Source organism: Hirundo rustica, chromosome 6 (genome assembly GCF_015227805.2).
Source record: "Hirundo rustica isolate bHirRus1 chromosome 6, bHirRus1.pri.v3, whole genome shotgun sequence".
NCBI classification, from domain to species: Eukaryota; Metazoa; Chordata; class Aves; order Passeriformes; family Hirundinidae; genus Hirundo; species Hirundo rustica.
In genome coordinates, this window is record NC_053455.1 from 19,548,071 (window position 1) to 19,571,270 (window position 23,200).

Genomic DNA, 23,200 nt, shown 5'->3' on the forward strand with positions numbered 1-23,200 from the left:
TCTAACCTACACTATGTGATTCTCAGCCTCCACCAACTTACATTATTACCTCCCACATCCTAATTTTATGTCACCTACTGCAAACTTTGTGACAATTACCTGAAATTGCTACACAATATTGTAGAATAAAAAATAGAGAAACATTGGAATGTGTCATATGTTGAGGTCTGGACTTGAAATTACTTTAAATTTTGCTCTTCACGAATATTGACAGTCATGCACAGAGTCAGAACTTAATCTTTAACAGCGAGCAAGTGCAGCCTAACACTGATGACAAGTTTTTACAGACAGTCATGCTTTTCAAAGAGAGGGGTGTCTGACATGAGGTACAGCACTTTCACTACAATCCCTATGTTGCTAATAAAATCATGTGTGGTGTCTGTGTTACTTTATGGTGTGTCCACCTGCCCTGTCCATCAAATGTGACACAAACAGAAAAAAGTCTATTAATTCTACGTGTGATACAGAGGAACATGGAGGGCTTCTCTGAGTAAGATGATTCACACTTAGTAATCTTTCAGCCATTGGTTATTTGAAAACATATTAGAAAATTATATAGATTTTTGGTTCCAGCCAGAGCTCAAGAATCAAATCTCCTTAAATATTATCTGAGCTCCTTGCTCAGACTCTCATACCCTACAAAAATCAATTATTAAAGTGAATAAGAAAAAACAAAACAAAACAAAAAAAAACAACAACAAACAAAACAAAACAAAACAAAAAAATATGAAAGTGGGTTTCTGGGTGAAAACATCACATCTTAAGCCATTTCTGTATGCTCTTTAGGTTCAAATCCCAATACTCTTTTCTATGCATTTAAATTTAATTTATTTGGTATTTTAATATTTTAGAAATATGGTTTGTGGCTAGATGAGACTGAGTGTGTTGTTTAAAACTGCTTGTTTGTTGCTTTTTGGTTTTTTTTTCTTTTTTTAAATACAAACGTCATATTTTCTTGATTCTGCTAGGATGTCAGGAGGCTCTGAGGTCTGGACACCTATAAATTAGAATTTTTGATATGATGGTCACTAAAAATATTGTGTCAAGCCTCTGGTCATGGCTGTAATATAACATTTGAGTAGAAAGGAAATCAATCTTTTATACTGTCATGATTTGCAATGTAACAGATATGAACAAACCTTTTCATGCACAGGAAGAAAAATAATATTTTTCACTGGCACAAATTTTCCAAAGCGTATCATTATCATGGAATAAATAATTTAGAGAAGGTCTTCAAGTCTTGATCAGGAGTAGAATCTACAGTCAAATTTTTGTTTAATCCCCCAAAATGAATTTTGAGTAGTATTTAAAAAGGAAGGGTTGATGATTATTTAATGTTTTATTTGCCTCTTACTTTCTCTGTTGTTTTATAATAAACAAATGTCCCCTTTTTCCACTTGGAAGAAAACCAACAGGAAACACTGGAAATTGAAGAAAACTATGAAGAATATGATTGTGAATAATAACAAGAAAGTGTTTTGTGGAAGGAATGTTTTGTCAATGAATAAAAAAAGTCTGAGTTTTCTCATTAAGCTTACCTAACATATGTAATTATTATGATTAGTTACACATGGTATTCACAAATCAATTCAGTCTTGAAAATGTGTTTTTCAGTGGGTGGCTATTTTTTGTGCATGTGTGAAGGATTTTATTCTTAACTGTGTTCAAAAGTCTGTCAACAATACAGCTGGGCTTTCCCTATTGTTCTCAGGAACCGTAACCTACAATATTGTATTGCTCCAGTGATTTTACCAGAGCTGTGCCAAATTACTCCAGCTGGGTGCTGGGACCCTCTTAGTGAAAGGAAAGCATTGTCATTGCAAATCTGCAGTCTCAGCACTGAGGAAGATTTCATAGCCATTTTGCCTTTTGTATTAAGAGCTACAGACATTATTACAAAGACATTCTCACCTAGGAAAGGTATTCTGTAATTCATCTGATAATTTAACATGTAACAATTGTTCTAGAATGATTAGTGGTGCATAGTTTATTATTAAGAAATAGGAATGCTCTATTGATTTAACTGAGTACATTTACAGGACAGATGACAAAAACTTTGTCCATGTTCAACATGCTTGATTCACTGCAATTCATATCTGAATTTACTCAAGACAAATTAAGTTTTTTATTGTTAGAGTAGGAATACAAATTTATCACTGGAGAAAAAAAAAGCTGCATATTTGAAAATTGAAATGGTAGTCATTTTGTTCAAATTATCTAGCTCAAATTATATTCATGTTTGCTTGCCACGCAAACTTTGAAGCACAGAATGAACAGGCTCACATATTTTTTCAACCTCTGTGTCAGGGACCAGTGCTTTTACTGCTGGGATTCATATAAATAAAAGAAAAAAAGGAAAACCCACATTATTATAACATAAAATAAGTTAATAAAAGTCACACGTGTATTTGTAAAAACCCTCATTATTATATCCAGGATATGTCTGAATACTCCTAGCAGTCTTGGCCCTCTGTATTTAGACAGGAGGATGAGTCAAGTGGAGTTGCAATACAGTAGCTGCAAGCTAAGCTGGAGTAAAATTTATCTCAGACAAAATTTTATTCCATAACATGAATGAATATGCTTCCTATACTTTAATTGGAAGTTAGGTTTTCTCCTGCCTTTTGCAGAGTTGGATTCTAAATATTCAGCACTAGGAAGAAAACATAATACTAAGAAAATACTAAGAAAAAACAATCCCTAACTTTTTAAAGCAGATTGTACAAGTAAGTAGACCCTTCTACTTTTTCTCTTTTCAATCTGCAATCTCTAATACTCTGTTTTCCTCTTCATCCGTTTGCTGCAGGTGTCTTGACTTTTGGCCTTTTATTCCTCTCAACTACTTTATAAGAAAAATAAAGTGCATGTTCACACCCAATTCCCACTAGCGCCTGTCTTTGTTCATTGTGTTAACATAGATATGGCTGGCAGCAGTCAGGCTGCGATGCATCTTGTAAACATGTGCATATCTCCCATCAGCTTGGAAAATATAACCAGGAAAAAAATCCATTTAATTAAAGTACAAATAAAAATAAATTGACATTTTAAATCTGAACTGTAAAAGTGTAGAGCCTTTACCTTTTCCACTTTTTTGAATTGGGGATTGCTAAGACTAGCAGAAGAAAGGAAGTTTGCCAAAAAATATTTTAATACTATATAAAACTATGTAAGAGGGCTGGTAGTTAATCAAGAGCCATTGTCTGAACCAGTCAGCCTATCCCTCAGCCTACATACATCCTTTTGTGCTGATAATACCTCAGGAACATGGAGAGCCCTACCTGTCAAGTTAACCTGACACAATTTTAGTTCCCATAGGCTTTCCCCTCAGAAAAATAATTGTAGGATCATTAATCCTAAATGATAGGATTATTCAGGTCTGAAAAGACTTCAGTATGCCTCAAGTCCAACTGTAGCTCAGAGTAGGGTCAGCTTTAAGGATAGAGGAAGTTCCCAAGGTTTTGTCCAGTCAGGTCTTGAAAACTTCTGAGGAAAGTTGTCAGTCAACATCTCTGGGTAACCTGCTCCAGAGCCTGACAGTCCTCCTGGTGAAAGAGATTTGCTTTTAATGTTAAGGGAACTGAATCCATTGGATAATAAAACTCAGAGCATTTCTTCTCCAGAATTTCTAAACACACAATGACAGACACAAAAACACAGAAAATTACACAAAGTAACACTAACACAAGCATACACAGACACAGCACCCTCATCCAGGAAAGTACCTAGGGTCAGAGATTTATGACAAGATGTTGCTGTGTGTAATTTTGTGTTTTAATACCCTATGGTTTATTTCTTTTCCTCCCCGGAGTGGTAGATTAGCCTGGGTTGTCTGTCTTCCCTGATACCTACACCCATTCCCGAATGTTTCCTATCAATCCTTCCTGGTGCCAGCCCGTGTCTGGACTGCCCGTTAGGGAATCCCCTATTCCTCGAGGCCGCCATTGGTCTACTTATATAAATCTCATCACATTAGCCTTTCCATTGGGTTTATGTTTTGTAAACTTTCCCTTGTGTCCTACCTTGGTCTTCTCCCTATCAGCCCCCTGACCCCCAAACTCCACCCTGCTTCTGTCCCTTAAAACCCATGGCCCAGGTTTGACCCGTCTTCACCTCTGCACTGTATTTGTGTTATGTGATGTTAATAAAGGAATCTTGGACTGCATGTGAAGCCCACTTCACTCCTTTTTACCCTGACCAGCAGTGACTGCTTAGGACTCTAGGACCCCGCGGGTTGTGTTGTGCCTCTGCAAAGTGCCTTATCACCAGGCACGAGACGACAGCAAGACAGGATAAACTGTGGGAATCATGCAGAGGGCTTGGCCAGTCAAAGTTACTCAGCAGTAGTCGGATTAGACGTGGTCCTCCCTCCCTCCTGCTGTTTTCATTTACCCACCCTTTCTTCCTGATCCTCCTTAATCCATTCATTTTCCTGCTCTTGGCCCTTCCTGTAAATACCCAATATGTTTTTCTCAATTACACAAGCCTCCTCAAATGTTCCATAAGACAATTTTTTTTGTCAGTTCACATGAGAGCCACAGCTGGCTTGTTTCCCCTCATTTTACCCTCATATAAAGTGCTATATGAACTTCCTCAAACCTTTCAATAGTTTCATCAGTAGCTTGAGAGAGTTGGACCTTTCTGGTTTTTCTGTTCCTGAGAAGATGTGACTGGATGTTTAATGTATTACCTCCCCTGCCTCTACTCCCAAACTGAATGCCCTTATATTCCACATATCCTTACATTTCTATCCAGGCACAAGCTTTACTGTTTCAATTTATGCTGTGTTGCACCTTCCTGCCTCACACCATTGTATGTCTCCACTTTATAGGTATATATTTCTCATAGATACTGGGATCTGCTTTTGAGTCCTTCCAAATGCAGCTTTTCCTCCAGGCTGAGTCATGGACCTTCAGCCTCTTCTCACAGGGCAATTCCTCTGGTCATCTTGATGGCCTCTGATCCATTTCCTGAAGTTTATCAATGCCTTCCTTATGTCTGGGATACCCAAAAATGTGCACAGTATTTTCAGCATGGTCTGACGAGTGCTGATAACAAAGGGAATAATCCCTTTGCTCAGTCTGTGAGCAAGACTGTGCTTCTTGCCAAGGATGTTGCTGTCCGTCTTTGCTGCCAGGGTTCACTGCTGGCTCACACTGTCTGTCAAGAGACCTACATATCACTTTTAGCCAAGCTTCTACCTCACACAAGCCTCAGCCCACATCATTGTTCTTCCTTTATATGGCCTTTGACTTTGTTTAACTTCATAAGGTTCCTCTCAGCTCTTGATTGTTGTAGGTCCTCCTGGATGGCAGTCTTTAATTTACACTTTATCAACTGGCTCTCCAGCCATGGTCTCATGATCTTAAAATTAGGATCTACTAGCTGCAGCAAATACAAGAGGACAGTATTGTGGGGCTTTTTAAGAACATTGCTTTTTTGGAGCCATTCTATCATCCCCTTCCTTTCTAAATTGTGAGTAGCAAATACATGGTGAGTTAGCTGATGAGATGATGGTTCCTGAAGTGCATTGCTCTTTCACTGCCTGGGAGAAGAACTTCTGTGGTGTTTGAAAAAAAATCAAACCAAACCAATACAAAACAAAAATACAATCCCAGGAAAAACAAATAAACAGACAAACAAATGAGTAAATCAGTCTAGGAATGTGGTTCCCTAACCAGTTCCCTAACCATGGTCACTGAATTAATACCCTTCTGTTTCCTTTCTACTTGAAGTGTTCTGAAGATTATTTTTCTGGAGGGTTTCTTTAAAAAGTCTGATACAAAACCTGGCAATCAAGGTTACTATATTGTATTAGCTTTCTAAAGGCATAATGACTGGGAAATCGATGGCAAATTACATTTCATTATATTGAGAACATCTATTGTTAATCTAATAAATGTTTTACTGCAAGGTAAAAGCAGGAAGGAAGTATATAACAGACAGTAAAGAAAACTCCAGGGTGGCAGAATTTTAATAATTTTAATAATTTTTAAATATTTTAGAAGAAGAAAATATGATTTAGATGTTCTCAAACAGTAATTCTGATCTTCAGTTCTCATATGGATAAAATTCCCCATGACTTCAGGAGAAACTTGAAAATATTACACTTAGATTTTTTTTTTTTTTTTAAATGAAAAGATCAAATAGAAAACATGTTTAAAAGTACTATGTGTGCCTGCATGGAAGCCAGAGTGACTAATCACAAAAAAGTGAGGATGAGACAGCACAAGTGTCAACTTCTCCTAAAATGTAACCATCAGAATATAAGGCAAAACAAACAAACAAACAAAAAAACAAACAAACAAACAAAACAACAACAACAAAAAAAACCCCACAACACCACCAAAAACCTGAATATGCGATAAAAATGCCTCCTGAGAAGTTACTATATATGAAGAAATGGAGATATAGTATCTTTGAGTAATTCTACTTCTTGGGATAATCCTAATAGTCATATTCACTCATTTTATCTGGGTTGATATTTTAGGGAAATTAACTAAGTCATCCTTTAACAACAATGTTTTTCTATAACTAGTAATTTTGGCTATATGAGAGACAAATCATAAAGGGGACGTCCATGGAGTATGGCTGCTAACTCTCTGGGAGATAAAAGGCTTTGTGAGTGAATATTCAGTAAGGGTTCCTCTTGGCTTTCTATTGATGTTGGATAATCCCTTGGCTATTTTAAAGTAATCTCAGGAATTTGATGTTTAAGGAATTTGACAGGTATGTTGAAGGCCAAATTCCTTTCTTCCCATGCAGCTGATAGACAATATAAAAGCCAAAGAGTGCCTGGGTTAGAGAGCACATTGACTACTTCCATCTACATCCCGGAGATAAGAATGTGGCTTGGCTCTGTGTGCCCTATAACACAGAACTGTGCTGGGAGGACTTTCAGTGTACCAGCCTTTCCACCAAGGGTGCCCCCTTCCACAATTTCCTAGTAAATGCCAGGGCTGGTATAATGGATGGCTTAATGTATTAGTTGTCTAAAATTATTTCTATAGACTTCATGAGCTGTCAGTCTAGACTGAAGAGCTCATCTCCAGCTTTCTTTTGGCCTCAACCTCATTCCTTCCCTTTTGGTAAATCCGTTTTTATTGTGATACTCTCATGTATTGCAAGTTAAATTAGATTCAAAATCCAAGTGTTTCAAGTGAGGAAGTGCAATAAATGGTAGAATCAGGGAGAATGATGGCATTACTATGGCAGTGTTGGATTATAATTCTATACTAAAAGATTTACTCATCTCTGCCCAAATTCAAAAAGAATGTTTAACTGAATTTTGTGATAGTTTGCCTGAATTTTTACTAATATGAGATTTCTTGGGGTTTAGAGTTTTGTTTTGTTGTTTGTTTGGTTGGTTTGTTTGGAGTTTTTCTTTTTTCAGTCTAAATAGCCAATGACTGCAGATTTAATCTAGATTTTTTTTTACAGATATATGGCTTGTAATCCTTTCTTTTTCCTAGTAAGGATGAATATGAATGTCAATTCATTAAATTTTGATAGGAGTCATGTGAGATTGCACCTGAATCTTCAGATATTTAGATGAATGCAGGGGTTTCAGTCACATGTCTCCTGTAATCAAGCAGCAGACCCTATAGGAAACAGGAGAAAAAGAAAAAAATAAATTAAAAAATGGAGCTGTCTTAAAGAGAAATGTCATAATTTCTTTATTTATTTTTAGTGTCTTGATATGCAATCAGCACTAAAAAAATTACTTTGTTTCTTAGATTCTCTGTCTGTCAAACTGAAGTGTCCCTAAATACCTTTGTTTGTGTGTAAATATTTATTAGTTTATTAAAAAAAAAAAAAAAAAAAAAAAAAAAAAAAAAAAAGCTCTTTGAAGCACTCCATAGATACTGTGCGTTAGTTTTTCAGATTTTTTTCTTTATGTTTTTCAGATTTTTATCTTTATGTTGTGGTTTGGTTTGGGTTTTGTTGGTTTTAGTTTTGCAAAGAACATGCTAGCCTTTGCAGGTTTATCTATGTCATGTAGAAACTGCATGTACTTTCCTTTTGACATCCTGTATCAGCACAGCAAATTGTTTCATTAAGTACCACTTGTTCAGTAAGTGCAACAAAATTAAAGCTGAAGGAGATGAATCATATGTGAGGGCAGGGATCAAGGAGCTGTTTATTTTACAAATGTCTCTAATAAGCATATTTCTTCTTTAAATCAAGGAAATATTTTACTGATATCAATGGAAGCATCAGTATCATAAAAGGGCATCTGTACTTTTCAAGGCTTTGTGTGTATAATTAATTTTCAAAGAAATTTCATCACTTCTTCATGCATTGCTTCTGCATTAAAATATTTCTTAAGTGTCAGTGATTTATAACTCTAATTGTCAAGGGTATGATTTAAAATTGTGAATTATTTTAAAGGCAAAAAGATAGAAAGAAGGGTCAAGGAACTGCTTATCTGGAGTTCAAGAAAACTTGGTAGGACTGTTTTAAATTATCTGGCAAGGCTTATAATCTAAGAAAAAGTCTGCAAGTGAAATTTGAAAAGGTATTAAAAAACCACTAAGTTCTATCTCTTTTGTATATTTATTTGAATTCACAGAATATTTAGTATGATCATCATTCTGTGAATTCATAGGTACATTATAGAGGAAATCTGTAAGAGTGCATTCATAATGACTCTAAATGGCCATGTTTGTGTGTACATAGACTATGCCTATCTTGGCTGATGTAGTAAAGTGAGTCAAGGTAAGGACTGCTGAATCATAATCATCTGCTTTGGAAGTCATTCTGGCCACTTCAGCATACCTCATAGTGTATGGATATGTTAGAAGTTAAATTTGCATTAGATACATATTATGGCTCAAGAAGATGGAAGAAAGATTTTTTTTGTTAAGTTTTATAGCTTGTTTAAGCTTGCAGCATCAGTGGCCACTTGTCTTTCAAGTTAACGATTTCTTTGGCTTCTCTTAACCTAAGTTTTTCCTACATTATAGAAGTGCAGGTAGGAATTAATTTTTGAATATATCAAATGGTCAAAATTCCTTGAAAGTTTTAGGGAATGTTTGTTATCTTGCTCTTTACTTTTTAAAAGAGTACAGTAGTGTCCTGGTTTAGGGCAAATTTGGGAGAAAACCCCTCAATGGGGTCCCACCGGGGAGCAAACCCAAACGGCCTCTCCCCGCAACCAGTCCAGTAAAGAACTTCCTCGGACAAAATGGAAAAAGCTATTTTACTTAACAGACAAAGTGCATACAAGTACAAAGAATGAATAATATGAAGCAATTAAACCTCTCATTCTGGAGTGAGATGGCAAATTGAGAAAGCTCTTGCCATGGGTGTAGCTCAGTCTCTCTTGGCCTTTTATCAGTCCCAGTCCCTCCAGCACTGCCGGAAAATGCCGAGGTCCAGGTCCCGGTGGGCTGCAGGTGCAGCCCCCAGTGCTCCCCTGGGTTTTTTCAGTCCAGAGCAGGTTTAAACAGTCCAAAGGAAAAACAAACAAACAAACAAACAAACAAACAAACAAACAAACAAACAAACAAACTGTCCCGGGAACTTCTCTGCCCTAGCTAGCTAAAGCTAACTAAAACAAAAAAGATCTCTGTCCTGCAGTCTCTCCAAGCCTCCACTGCACACCCCGTCCCATCCAGAGAAGAATGTGGAAGAGTCAGGCAGTTTTTTCAAAACAAACTCCACTCTTCTCCTTGCTCTTAGAACCAGTCTTAAAGGCACAGAACTCAATACACAGCACAAACAGAACAGACCACTGGGGATACAAGCATTATAAAGTCACGCTAGGACAAGTAGGCACATCTTTAATACTGTTCACTGTGTTTGGAATCATAGAAAGTTCCCATAAATATTCTCCTCAAAGCAAGGTGTTTCCTTTGGGTGTATTTTGTCTTGGTGCTTGGAGTGATGATTTACCTGTAGAGCAAGTGTCTTTCATGCAAACCTCAGTGAGCTGACTGGTCACCGAATTGTCCATTGTGGTCGATCTCCTTGGAGTTTATTCTGGAATGATTTTGATAGTAAGGAACATCTTGCTCTAGCTGTGTTCCAAGTTCTTTTTCAAAGCAGGAACAACAGGGAAGTAGATTTGCCTTTAGAGATGGATCATGGTCCATACACTGCTTAACGTGCCTTCCATAGGAAACCATGGTACATGGATGCACACTCAGGTCTCACAAGTGCAGGGATGAGTTGTAGGCATATAGGCATTAAGTGGGTAGGGACATTGTTCAACCCAGTGGCTTGCAACATAAATTAATTTTTTATGCTGTTACTGAGCTGCATTTTCACATTACTCACAAGAATATTATATATAGTAAAATGCACGGATTGTTTCTCAATCAAAGCACGTGCTTGGCATTATCAGTGTGAAGAAACAAAGCAGAGCTTGTCACTAACTTTAGAGAATTTATTGCACAAAAGTTAAAAAGCATGTAAAATCCATTCCTAATTTATAAATGAGGGAAAAAAAAAAAAAAAAAAAAAAAGTGAAGACTGGATGAGAGTATCTAGGAGGATGTTTAGTGCAGCCAGTTCTAAGATATGACATTTCTTTCATTCCATTGCCTCTGTACTACTAGTAGTTTAATATCTGTGTGCAGCTTCAATGAACAGAAATTACTGCAATTAGCCACAACAGTAACTGTGATCAATAAAAGAAAAATACCAGAAAAACTGAGCTGAGTAACAATAATAATTGATAAATCTGCCTGTAATGGTTTGGTAATAACAATGCCTACCTGTAAACTTAAAACTAGGAAAAAATCTTTGGAGTATATCTCTACCAAAGACCTACTGGCTTTAAGCAGGGTAAAAAATATCTAAGGCAATAAAGTTTCTTTTAAGGAAATACAATTTCTTTCTAATTCTTTATCCTCCCCTTCTGCTAACCCAGGATGAAACTTGGGTTAACAGATTTAAGTACTGTTTTAGAAACCCTAATTTCAGAATATTGCCAACAGAAAAACTGTAGTTTTGGGGAAGGCGGAAAATTTTGTCTGCAAAAGTTCTTAATTCCAAGCAGATGACAATAATAAAAGAAAAGTGAAATGAAAAAAATCCTGAGGTAGAGGCAAGAAGGTGTTACCAAGTTCAAAGGGTTTTTAAAAGTATTTCACTACAGCTACATTTCAGAGGGCAATCAGACCATAACCTCAAAGTCTGGGAGATCTGTAGAAGTGATTCACCACAGCTGCTCTTCAGTTTATTGCATCTGGAAGTGAAGACCTCTTAAATTGAAATTAAAAAAAAAAAAAAAAAAAAAAAAAAAGAGAGAGAGAGAGAAAGGAACATTAATGAGGAAGATCCAGCACCTCAGGAAAACAGCCTGAACAGGAAGGCAAAAGAGAATCTGTTATACTACTCAGGCAGCTGAACAGGCTGCTGAACTGTGGCCCAGCGATGGTGAATGTCAGAAGTCTGCCACACACATTTCCTGTTTTGCATTGTTTCATGAATCCCAAACAGCTGCTGTGCCACTGAAGTCAGGAAAAGCCTCACCCAGCTCATTGTTTTGGACAAGATGACAAAAATATTAGTGACACAAAATTGGAATTTTTCATGCCAGGGCCACCAATCTGTCCCATGGACTTTGACACGGCCAGGAATTTATGCTGACTTTTGGTTTACTTCTTACAACTTTAACCTTTGAGGTGCCAGAGAAAATTTTGTGTTATATCTACTATTTTATACTATATTATTTATTGTAATGTATTTTAACGTAATAGAACAAAAATTAAGGACATTATGAATTGATATCATCTAAAGAGATATGATGATAGAAGCAGAAAAACTGAAGGGTAATTTAATTTTTTGGACAGGAAGCTTTCGAAGAAAACTGAATATTCATCTTAAAAATCTAGTGTCACTAGAAAGTTTTAAATTATATTAATTTGGTGGTTTTTTGTCAATATGATAATGTCAACATTTGATTGAAATTTAAGACATTTTCCTGAAAAAAAATACTTAGCTCTTACTCAAGACTTGATCTACCTGTTGAATTAACACAAATATTCCCACTGATCTTAAAAGAAGTTGCATTAAATTATGCACTATTTGAATGAAGTGAATAAAGAGGTCAGCAGGATCTTTCATCTATACTTATTTTTAAGCAAATCAAAAACTCTGACATATGATCTCTTGTTTTTACAGACTAGTAGAATATTTGAGGTTGGAAGACACTTCTGGAGATCATTTAGTCTTATCATCCTGCTTAATGACAGTTTATCAAAGCAAATTTAAAAGATCAATTACTTGTCCCTTAATGGATATTATGTCAGTTGAAAATGATCTTTTAAAAAGAGTATCTGTAGATGGATACTTTAAAAACCGAGGCCAACTAAAGATTTTAACTGTAAAAATACAACACCTATCTCTTTACTAACATGTAATTTTCTCAGGCACCCACTAGGAAAAGACCATTATTTAAATTTACTTATTTTTATAAATATATGTAACTTCCTCTCCTCCAAGAAAAAATGTATAGTTATCAATTACAACTAATGAGCATGTTTCTCTGAAACTGTGAGAAACACAAAATGTTAAAATACTCTGTAAATAAGTACCTGTTTGTAATGCCTTAGTAACATTGCAAAAAGCTTGTCACATTGTATGAAACAATTTCTTGGCCAGAGAAAAAGTGATCCGAAGTTTTTCTTTCCTTTATTCCTCAACTTTGAGACTCCAGTCATTATGAGATTTGTGTTATTCTTGTCCTTTTGGCAGACTGTCAGGAAGGAGTCAATACTATTAATAGCAAGAGCTACAACAAAAGTTCAAAAGTGAACTAATCTTTTAATAGACTGAGACTGCTTTGTTTATAATTGGTTCAAAACCTTTCAGAAGGAGAACTCACACTACTACAGTACTGGATATTAAATCTTTAAAGTCAATGTGGAAATCACCAAAGGAAAGAGAAAGTGAGGAAAAGGGGTGCTGAAAATAGTGAACATCAGGTTATCAAAGTTGTCAAAGTACATAGTATCAGATTTTATACGCATGTACAGAAATTTAAAGGACTCCAGCATTTGTATACACTGCTGTAAAACAGAATTTATGTCTTGTAGCACTGCAGTGTGCAAGGAAAACAAGACTCAGCAAAAGGTGTTCAGAAGACAAAATTGAAAATATCATTTTTTTCTGATTTTTTGACAGTCAAAAGCAGGAGCAAACTATGAGTAAAATATGTCTGAAGCTCTTCTGGAGAATTTACTCAAATATTAAATTCAATAAGCAGTCAAATTTACATTCTGGGAGTCTTTGGATTAATAGCATATCTTTACCCTTGTCAGAAATTGCCAGTCCAAACAGGAACCAAACAAATTAAGACTTCATAACCACCTCTCTTTCAAGACTTTCAACATCTCCTAATAGATCAGGCTCCACAAAATATCTAAATTCTTTCTTGAATTAACTTTGATTTTATTTTTGTTTTCTTTTACAAATTTTTCTTCTGAAAGGAGTGATTTGGATTTGCCTTAAAGATGGAAGTAAGGCAATCATCTTGAAAGAAATCACTGAGGAGTTACCTAGAAACTACAACCCTGTGGATGGGTTAGTTATCTTTATGACTTAGTTTATGCATGAGGTCAACCAAAATAATCATTCTGGTCCTTTCAATATTAATAGCTACTGTTCTACTTCCTTTCCTTTGCTCTTTTGTTACTTTCAAATGAACTTGAAGCCTGATCTTAGAATCCCCTTTTCTGAATGTTTCATAGTTGCCTGCCTGGAACAGAGTGAGACTGCCTTCTAGGTGGAAAGCTCTACCTGGCAGGCTTGTTCTAGCAGTGTACCGCACTTGTACATCAGGGCAGTGCTAGTTCAGTAGATCTTTGAACAATAGAAATAACTGCAAGTGCTACAAATGTTTACTTTCATGAGCTTCATGCTCTGCATTATACTTACTCTCTGGAATTGCTGTTCAGTCCTTTAGAAACCTAGTGAGTTCACAATCTTCAATTTTTATTTCTTGGTTTTATTCTGGTCTCTCTTTATGTCATGGGAAGGCATTGCAGCCTTCATTCCTGCACTAGAACTGTAATGATTTGGAAAAAGGAACTACATTTTTTTTCCTCCTCCATTAACTGTGGTGGTGTGTTTTTGATAAGTTATTGTTAAGTTATTCTCCCAATGGTTTATCTCTGATATCCCCCTGATATGTGTGGTTTCACCCAAAGTTTCTTCTCCCTGACCCAGCTGTCATTCACCCCCTAGATCCACCTGTTACCCCATTTACATGATGCCAATCCTTCCTGCCCGTATTTCCAGAAGGTTCCCTGTCAGTCCTAAGCCCCACCTGGGAATTCCCCTTTTTCTCCACACCCCTTGGCCCATGGGACCCTTTCCATTCCCCTTGCCTTCCCTATAGGTTATCAGACTGTGAGTCTCTCCTTACTCCCCTCCCCATTGTATCCCTGATTGAATGGGATCCTCCCCCTGTTCCTCCCCCATTTAAAAGACTGTGCAAGCGCAGGTTTTTGGTTTTTCACTGCTGCACTCCTTGGAAATAAATCCTTTGAGATGCATGCAAGAAACCCCTCCCTGTTCTTTATTCCGATCCACAGCGCATGGTAATCGATTGCTGTTGAGAGCAGCCCGGCTGCTGTGGTATTCAGCAACTCTGCTCCACCACCACTCGAGCCCAATCCAGACCCTGGAGTGGCCAGGCTTGGTGCAGTGCCAGGGTGTGCAGGCTAGCTGTGGTTTCTCTGGCTTTGTGCCAAGTAGCATGGGGAATTTCCTTAGATTTGAAATTCTATGCAGCTGGGCATATAATTTAATCCTACGCCACCAACTTCAGTAGAAATTGTGACCTCTAGAATACTTAGGACCAAAGAGAGTTCTTTACACTGTGCTGTTAGAGTAAAGAGATTTTTCAAATTAATGGGATGAAAGGCACAAACAACATTACTTAACATTCACAGTGGGAAAAGTAAGAGTAGAAATTTGATTTACATACAATAGAGTTTCAGTTAAAGTCTCAGTTCTTCCAGAGTTGAAAATCAGTGCTGTCATTGGGCCTGTAAATTCCTAATGACTGAAAGTGCCAGAAACATCAGACAATATTGTTATTTCATTATAAAGGTTTGTTTGTTAGACATACCCAGCTGGACTATGGTCATTTAGAATTCACAGCTTTCTGTTAAAAAAACTAGCTTAAGACTCCACTGCATACCTGGCATCATTCTATTTTATTTATTTTGAATAATGACTCAACTTTAAAAACAATTGTGGATTTTCTCAGGTTGATTCTTTCCTTTTAACTCTCCTGTCTTTTTCTTCTCCAGTACCACAAGCTCTGCAACTGCCAAACTGGACCTTTGACCCATGTTTTAAAAACAAGAGTAGGAATTTCCTCTAAGGAAGATGTCAGTAGCTACATGTAAATCAGCCTGCCAGATGCAGTGCCATTCAGGGAGTACTAGAGCAAGCAGCTTTCCCTCCAAGGCAGAGAGATATCTTAGCAATGTGACTCAAGGACAAAAGGACATGGCAAATGCAATAACTCCAAATATAATCTACCAGCAGTCTAAAACCTTTTAATAGTTGGAAGCTGCTCCCTATCCTGGGGAAGCTTTTTTTCTTTTTCTAGATGGCAAAATCTGTTGATAAGGCAGTCAGCTTTGCTATCACAATTTCAAGCTAAGAAAAAAATTTGCAATAATAGAGAATGTTAAAATATTTCATTGGTCTTATTTGACTGTGTGAGACTGTGAATAGTGCATCGTGATGTGTGTCCTTTTATTTCCATTCCCCTAAGGGAGAACAGGCAAGTATTCCATTCAGATAGATCACTGATTAATGCTCACAGCTCTCGGCATTCACTGGCTTCAGGAGTTGTTTATTGAAAATATGTAGCTGAGTCTCAAAGCCAACAACATTTCCCCAGGGTGCCCATTAAGCAGAAGGGCAGCACAGTTGTAAACAATCTACTTTGTAAAGTCAAAGAATTTGATAGAAAAGACATCTAAATAATATTTAGTAAATATTTCATATTTTGCAATGTGTAGCTTGCAGGAAGAAAGGAAAAATGGGAAGAAAAAAATTTAAAAATAGTTATTAAAGAGAAAAATATCTCTCTAATCATAATCTAAAAATAACTCTCTAATAGTAATCTAATAATGTTTTTTTCTCTAAATGCATGCATCATAAAATCCCAGTCCGTGCCAGTGGATGAGAATGGGTTCCATAGGTGAGCAAGGAGAAATAGAGCCCAGTAACGGCAGGCCAAAGAGAGGAAAATGTGTATTGGGAAGGTACTGTGTAAGGGCTTCCCGAGGAGTGATAAAACTGTGCTAAACCCAGTAGAACTGATAAAGTCAGGACAAGAAGAACATGATGCCTCTGTGGAAAATCAAAAGCACACATGGGGACCCACTGTGGCTCTGTGCTGTATGGCCACTGGCTGCTGTGCACATAGAAAGACTATAGGAGAGATTCTGTACCAACAGGCCCCCAAGGGCCTCTCTTAACAGCTCCCTAGAAGGTCCTGGCACATCTCAACCAGCCCCACTGCTTTAGGGAAGCACCCAAAAGACATCACCCCCTGGGGCTGATCTCCCTGCTGTTTCTTCATTCTGGTAGCTGGGAAGGAGTATGAGAAGATGACAATGAACTATGTGAGTGCATAAGTGTGCTGTAATATTTTCTGTTAAAAGCAAGAGCTTGAGTCTATTGTTAATAACAGCTTAATGCATAATGTAATCTGTGCCTCCCTTCTCTTCCAGTTCCCTATTAGACAGAGGAATTTACAATCGATACATGCTAAGAGAAATAGAGGAGGAGGAAATACAGCATCACTTACAGGTGCTACAGGGTCCAATAAACAATGTGTGGGTCTTTAAAAATTAGGCAAGAAAAGATGTTTTGAGAAGCAAGCATGGATAGACAACTGTGCTTTATTTGTAAGAACATTAGGTTCTCTGAAACTAGTATATTTCTTTCATATTTTGTATAGTTGCAACAAGATACCTAAACGTATCTTTCTCCTTCACCCTTTGCACAACATTCTCTTAAAAAAATTCCAGAGCAGAGAGCTTGTCTTTCCAAGTGCTTGCAAAGAATTTATCTCTACACTATAAAATAAGGCTGAAACGGATGAAAGTGGAAAGTTCTAAACAGGAATGTGTGAGCATCCAGCCTCAATTTTGCATCACCTTGATGCATTAAAATTGAATTTTCTAGAATCACTGCTCTCTCTGTTAATTTTAATGCTCTTGTCATATCTAGAGATCATCAATGTATGCTAAATGTTAATTAAGGAGAACAATTTGTCTGAACAACTGTAGCTTTAGAAACATCTCTTTCTAAGAGTGATAATTGAACCATAGAGACATAACTTTGTTTTCTCTCTATTTGTTTTTATATGCCTCAGCAACCAACTCTGATTTGGTGAAGTATACTAAGGCAAAACTCTCACTTTATTAAAAGTACAATTGTTTTTGTTTTTGTTTTTATTGCTGTTGTTCTATATTATGTTACTTCTAAGCTGAAAAATAATGAATTACATTTGTAAAAAATCTGACATTTTTACACTTTTAATAATATATTAGCAAACTTTCAACATCCATAGTATTAATTGTTTTAACTATTAGAGCTGATAAAATTTAACACAAATCCGCTGGCCTTAACTTTGCATAATTTTTTGCTAAAATGTGCATGCAGCTTCTCCTTTGCTCTCATGGGGTTTTTTTTCATAATGTACAGTCTAAAGAGCTTTATTTCATCAAATTAAAAAAGAATAATTAAATGCCCCAAACAAACCAAACAGCTGAAACAACAAGAACAAAAAAAAAAAATACTAGCAGCATAAAAAACTGAAAAATTGTCTGTATATTAATTGTCAAATTTATTATAATTTCTGAGAATGATTTTATTTTAAAACTTGTATTGAAATCCAAAATCAGTGTAGTTTCTCATAGCTTCAAATTTCATTGCAAATCTCTGATATCTCAAAACGTAAAGTAATGCATATTAAAAATTAACACTTGTTTTTAGGGTTCTATTAAACATTAATGTTGCATCTGAAATTTAGATACAGTTCTTAGAGTGTACATATTTAACCTGACAAGATCTTCATGTTAATTGTAAGCAGCCTGTACTGAATTATTGTGAGGAAAATATTAATCTCCAGTCAGTCACCCACTGCTGATAGTGATGTCCCTCAGGCAGTACTACAAATGGACTGAAAGAGGAACATGAAACTTTGTGTCCCAAATGTGTGCCACATGTGGTCTGGACCTGGTGTCAGACCAGAATTTTCATCCTGAACATGAGACTCTACTTCTGTATTCATGAGGTAAAGATCTCAGTGCTAGGAGATAATCTCAAGGTCTCTCTACTCCACTAAATCCAAAGAGCCAAGGAAGGGGTTCAGACATTGGCACATATGTCTTGCTTTTTTTTTCACATGTTCTTCTGCATGGTTATATTTCATGTGACTTTGGACAATCCCAGGAAATGCCTGAACACCAGGAACTGTTTTCACAGAAAGTACAGGTGAGGCAAGTGTGTCCAGGAGGCTGTTCTGTGACATACACTTTCTAGAAGTGACATAAACCAAGACCTGGAACATTTAATCTGGCAAATTCTTGTGCCAATTTCTGTAAGAATCTGTTTGCTTTTTCTGCTGCTTCTCAGTTAGAGCAATGACCATCCTGAGCCTCTGGTGCTTGTTGACAGAAGTGTCAGTGTTCCCAGAAAAGGTACAGTTGCCTTAGATGGTGATAAAATTTTAAGAGATGCAGCATAACAGATCAGAATGGAGAAAAAATGTGCATAATTTCTGTTACCCTGGTTTTTCTGAGTTTCTTTATTAGCCTTTTGATTTTCATAAAATCAAAAGTCAGATCTTTTAGTTACTGTAGAATATTAGAGCAGTTTTTTACCTTTCCCACAGAAGTAATATAAACAAATCCTTTGTTTTTCATTCCCTGTCCTTTGTTTGCATATTTCTAACCTGAAAACAATTGTAATTGACAATTCATCTGGCCACTGAGGCTGAGGGGTGGAAACCCCAAAAAGCCAATCTTCTGCTAGACCCACAAATGTATAAAAAGTAAAAGAATAAACAAAGGGCTCTCTTCCTCTCTCGGTTTTCAGCTGTGAGCTGGGATCGGAAGGACCTCTGCCTTGCGAAATCTCATCTGCGTGTGACTGCTTTTTGTGTCTCTGTGACATAATTTCTGGTGGTTTTGTTCATGAGAATGGTTTGTGCTCTTAGTTAAGTAGGAATATATTTACCAGAGGTATAAATCTCTTTTGTTAATCTCTACACTCAGTGTAGTCAATGTAATATTAGTGAAAGGCTTAGTCACTTGGATTACTTTATTTCTTTTGGGTTAACTTCATTCAATTCATTCATTACTTGTCATTGCACATTTTCCCATCTCAATGTTTCAGTGTGTTAGTCGTTAACTCTCTCTGAAAAAATATCCTGCAAAATTATCCAGTTGTAGATATGATGAACACCTGTCTTGATGGTGTTTCCAGTTTAAGGTTCATAGCATCATAGTAATAAGAAATCAGAGAAACATAAATGCGTATGTCATGGTTTAGCCCCAGCTGGCAGACAAGCCCCATGCAGCTGCTTGCCACTCCTTCACCAGAGGAACTGGGGAGAGAATTGGAAGGATAGAAGCTGGAAAACTCATGGGGTGAGATAAAGACCATTTAATAGGGAAAGCAAAAGCTTCACAGGGTAGCAAAAGCTACACACACAAGAAAAACAAAGCCCTGCTTCTCAGATGTTCAGCCACCTCCAGGAGAACAGAGCCCCATCTCACCTAAAGTGACTTGGGAAGAGAAATGGTTTCACTCCAAAGGTGCCATCCCCTTCCTCCTTCTTCCCCTCATTTTCTATACTGAGCATGATGCCATGCAGTCTGGAGCATCCCTCTGGGCACTTGGGGTCACCTGTCCCGGCTGTGCCTCCTCCCAACCTCCCCTGCACCCCCAACTTTCTCACCAGCTTAGCAGTACAGAAAGCAGAAAAGGCCTTGGCTCTGTGTACTCAGCAACAACAACAACATCTCTCTATTAACAACATTCCTCTATTATCAACTCTGTGTTCAGCACAAATCCTAAATACAGCCCCATACCAGCTGCTGTAAAGATAATCAACTAAACTCTGGTGAAAGACAGAACAATATACCATCCCCTCAAATGTACAGAGATATGTTCTTGAAACTTGTTATTTGAACTGAGAAAAAGGATTAAATGGGCTGACAACTTGAGTGCATTTTAATAATTTATTTTGCAATCAGATTTGGTAAAAACAAATAGATTTGACTAAGGATGGGCAAAACTAGCTACTAAGATAAAATAAAACAAAGAGCCACTGAAAACCAAAACAAATCTTAAGAGTTACTCATAACAAATCTAAAGAGTTACACAATCAACAAACTTCACTATTGTTCTGCCTCATAGATGCATTTCACATTTGGCATGCAACTTTATTTTCACCTTCCTTAGTTTGGAAATGTAAAAACTGCCATTGAAGAGAAAAATAAAAAGTAAAAGGAAAAGAAAAAAAAAAATAAATCAAGACTGTTTATTCAAAAGCTGAGAGAAACCAGAAAGGATGGATCTGTTGTCTCTTCTGTATTCTTACTGATAATTCAATTAATTTATATATAAAGAAAATAAATAATTTATAATTTAATATCTGTACCTCAAAAAGTAATAACACAAGAAAATCATTATTCTGTCTAGCCTGTTTTTAGGTTCCTTCTTCCCTCTACTTCTTCACCCTTAAAGCATCTAATTACTGTCTTGTTCAATAAGAGTTGCATTGTGATTGTGATTCCACTGTGTTTTCAAAACTGTGTGAAAGCACATGAGGGCAAAAGAACAGGATCTGTGAAGGTGTCATTCCAGCTGATAACCTTTCAAGAGGAAAGCTGCATGTGGGGGAAGTATTTTTTCCATTTTACCTCTGGATGCTTGCACTAATAATTGACAGAACTGCACTGAGTTAATTTTCCTTGTAAAAAAATGTAAACTGAGTCTGGATTATGCTCCTTTGAATGATATTTACTCCCTGTACCACCCCCATCTGAAACACTAGTAATGCCTCTCTCTGTTGTAAGCAGTCCTTTGTGTAGTTTATATGTATAGATTTTTGTTATTATTTTAAAATTTAAACAGAAGGTGAGATGTTGTGTTTCTGAGGCTTTGATAGTGAGAAGAACTTTAGCTGTTTTTCCAAGGAATTCTGGACAGAAAAAATAAATCAGTGTCATAATCAATATTCCTGATTGAAGACTGACTATACCTTTGGCCTTCTGTCATACTCTGCTCTTTTCCTTATGTCAAACCCGCCTGTCACAGCAGGGCTATATTGAAGACCACTCTGGGATGTGTACACTTTGCTGCAGCAGCAGACTGACTGGAGGGTGTCTCCCTCAAGCCACAGCAAAAGCAATGGATAGAAGAAAGAGATAAGTAGGGGTGAGGAGGAGATAACTGGGTCCAAGGATCTAATGAAGTCTCAGTCCCGTAAACTGGCTGAAGTAATTTGTTTCTGGAAGAAGAAATCTGCCACTGCCACTGCTTCTGCATCAGACAGAAATTCCATCGGTATCTGAAGGGGATTCCAGCCCATTTCATCTCTGAGGTAGAGATTTCCTTCCCTGTAATTTTGCCACTCTATGTTACTGTCTCTTTGTCAGTGATAATACTGACCTGGAATCTAAGCTTACACCTCTTGAGGCAGTGTGGACAAGACTCAGTCTTATTCTTCTATTGCAGATATAGTAACATGTAGCTGCTTTCAGGATTTTTAATGACTTCCCACTTGTAGGCACAACCAAGGATTGTATTAATGACAATGGCATGAGAGAGTTACAAGGACATTTTTTATATTTTGGTTCCTTCATAACTTAGAACAAGCTCATTTAACAATCCCTGGGTTTCAAAATAACTTTGCTACAAACTCTTTCCTCATGCATTTTACATCCATTTTTGTAGTTATTAGAACAGTAATTTTAAAGCTACCTGTTTTCTGTTTCATTTAATATTTATTGGTTTTGTTGAGAGTTTTTTTAATCACTTTCCATGGAAGAAGTTTAACTGCTTTTTATGCTAATCAAGTTAGACCAAAGGAGAAGAACAGAAACCAAAAACCTTTCTTAATTTCTTACAGTAAAATAAAAGGAAGGTAGAAATCCTAATAAATAGTCTGTGGAACATAACAACACTCTATTGCAAACCAACATGACAACAAGGTTGTGATGTCTTAATTTCTGGAAGAAAAATTGCGTACTTAAGTCTCTAATTCACTGAATTACATCAATGATTTCAAACTGTAGGTGTGTCTGTCAATAAGTGTGTGTGCATCAGTTCTCTTACAGCTCTTAATTGTTTCTGGCCAGGAATTCTTTAGAAGTTCACTATTAATGAAAATAAGATTTTTCTAATTCCCTCAGGTTAGGCAACTGCCCCCCTGCGAAGAATAGCACTGAGCTCTAAAAATCAGATAAACAATCAATATATTAAAAGCCACAACTGATTTTCAGAGATTGCAAATAGAAAAGCTTTGTCTGCACATAACTTATACCTGGAATGATAAGTGAACAAATCTAGAGTTGTCTGAATATTTTGGCAATGTCTTGAATCACGTTAGCATAGCATCACAAAACTTTCCTGTCAACGCTCCACCAAGACTTTCATTGCCAAAAGAAATAGTGAAAAATTGTACAGCTATGTTTTCATAATTAATGGGAGCTATTTCCCTATAAAGATAAAATATTTTGAATTTTCCATGTGATGATTGATATTATGAACTTTGATTGATATTATTAGAACTTGGCATCTAAGTAAAAGGTGATATCAAATTAAGTATGTAAAGCACAGTAGAAAACAAAATGGATGAAAACTGGTACTCATCTTCTTCCTCAGAAGAACAAAACTGAATCGGACAGTCAGCATTTGAGAATAAGAGTGGAACACTTTATACATGCTGCGCCATCTGAAAGATGCTATCAATGCTAAATGGTAACATCTCCTGGCAAGAATAACTTTGCCATTTTGTAGCCATATAAACTGAAATTTGGATAAATGAAAAAATATATAAAACGATGCTAAGAAAACCAGGGTAAGTAGCTCCCCAACAACACTTCCAGGAAAAGGATCAATAAATCTCTAAAACAAATGACAAAAAAGAGGTAAAAATCTGCTGTGAAAACATAGTAAAGCACTTTATCCACTTAACATAATCCTA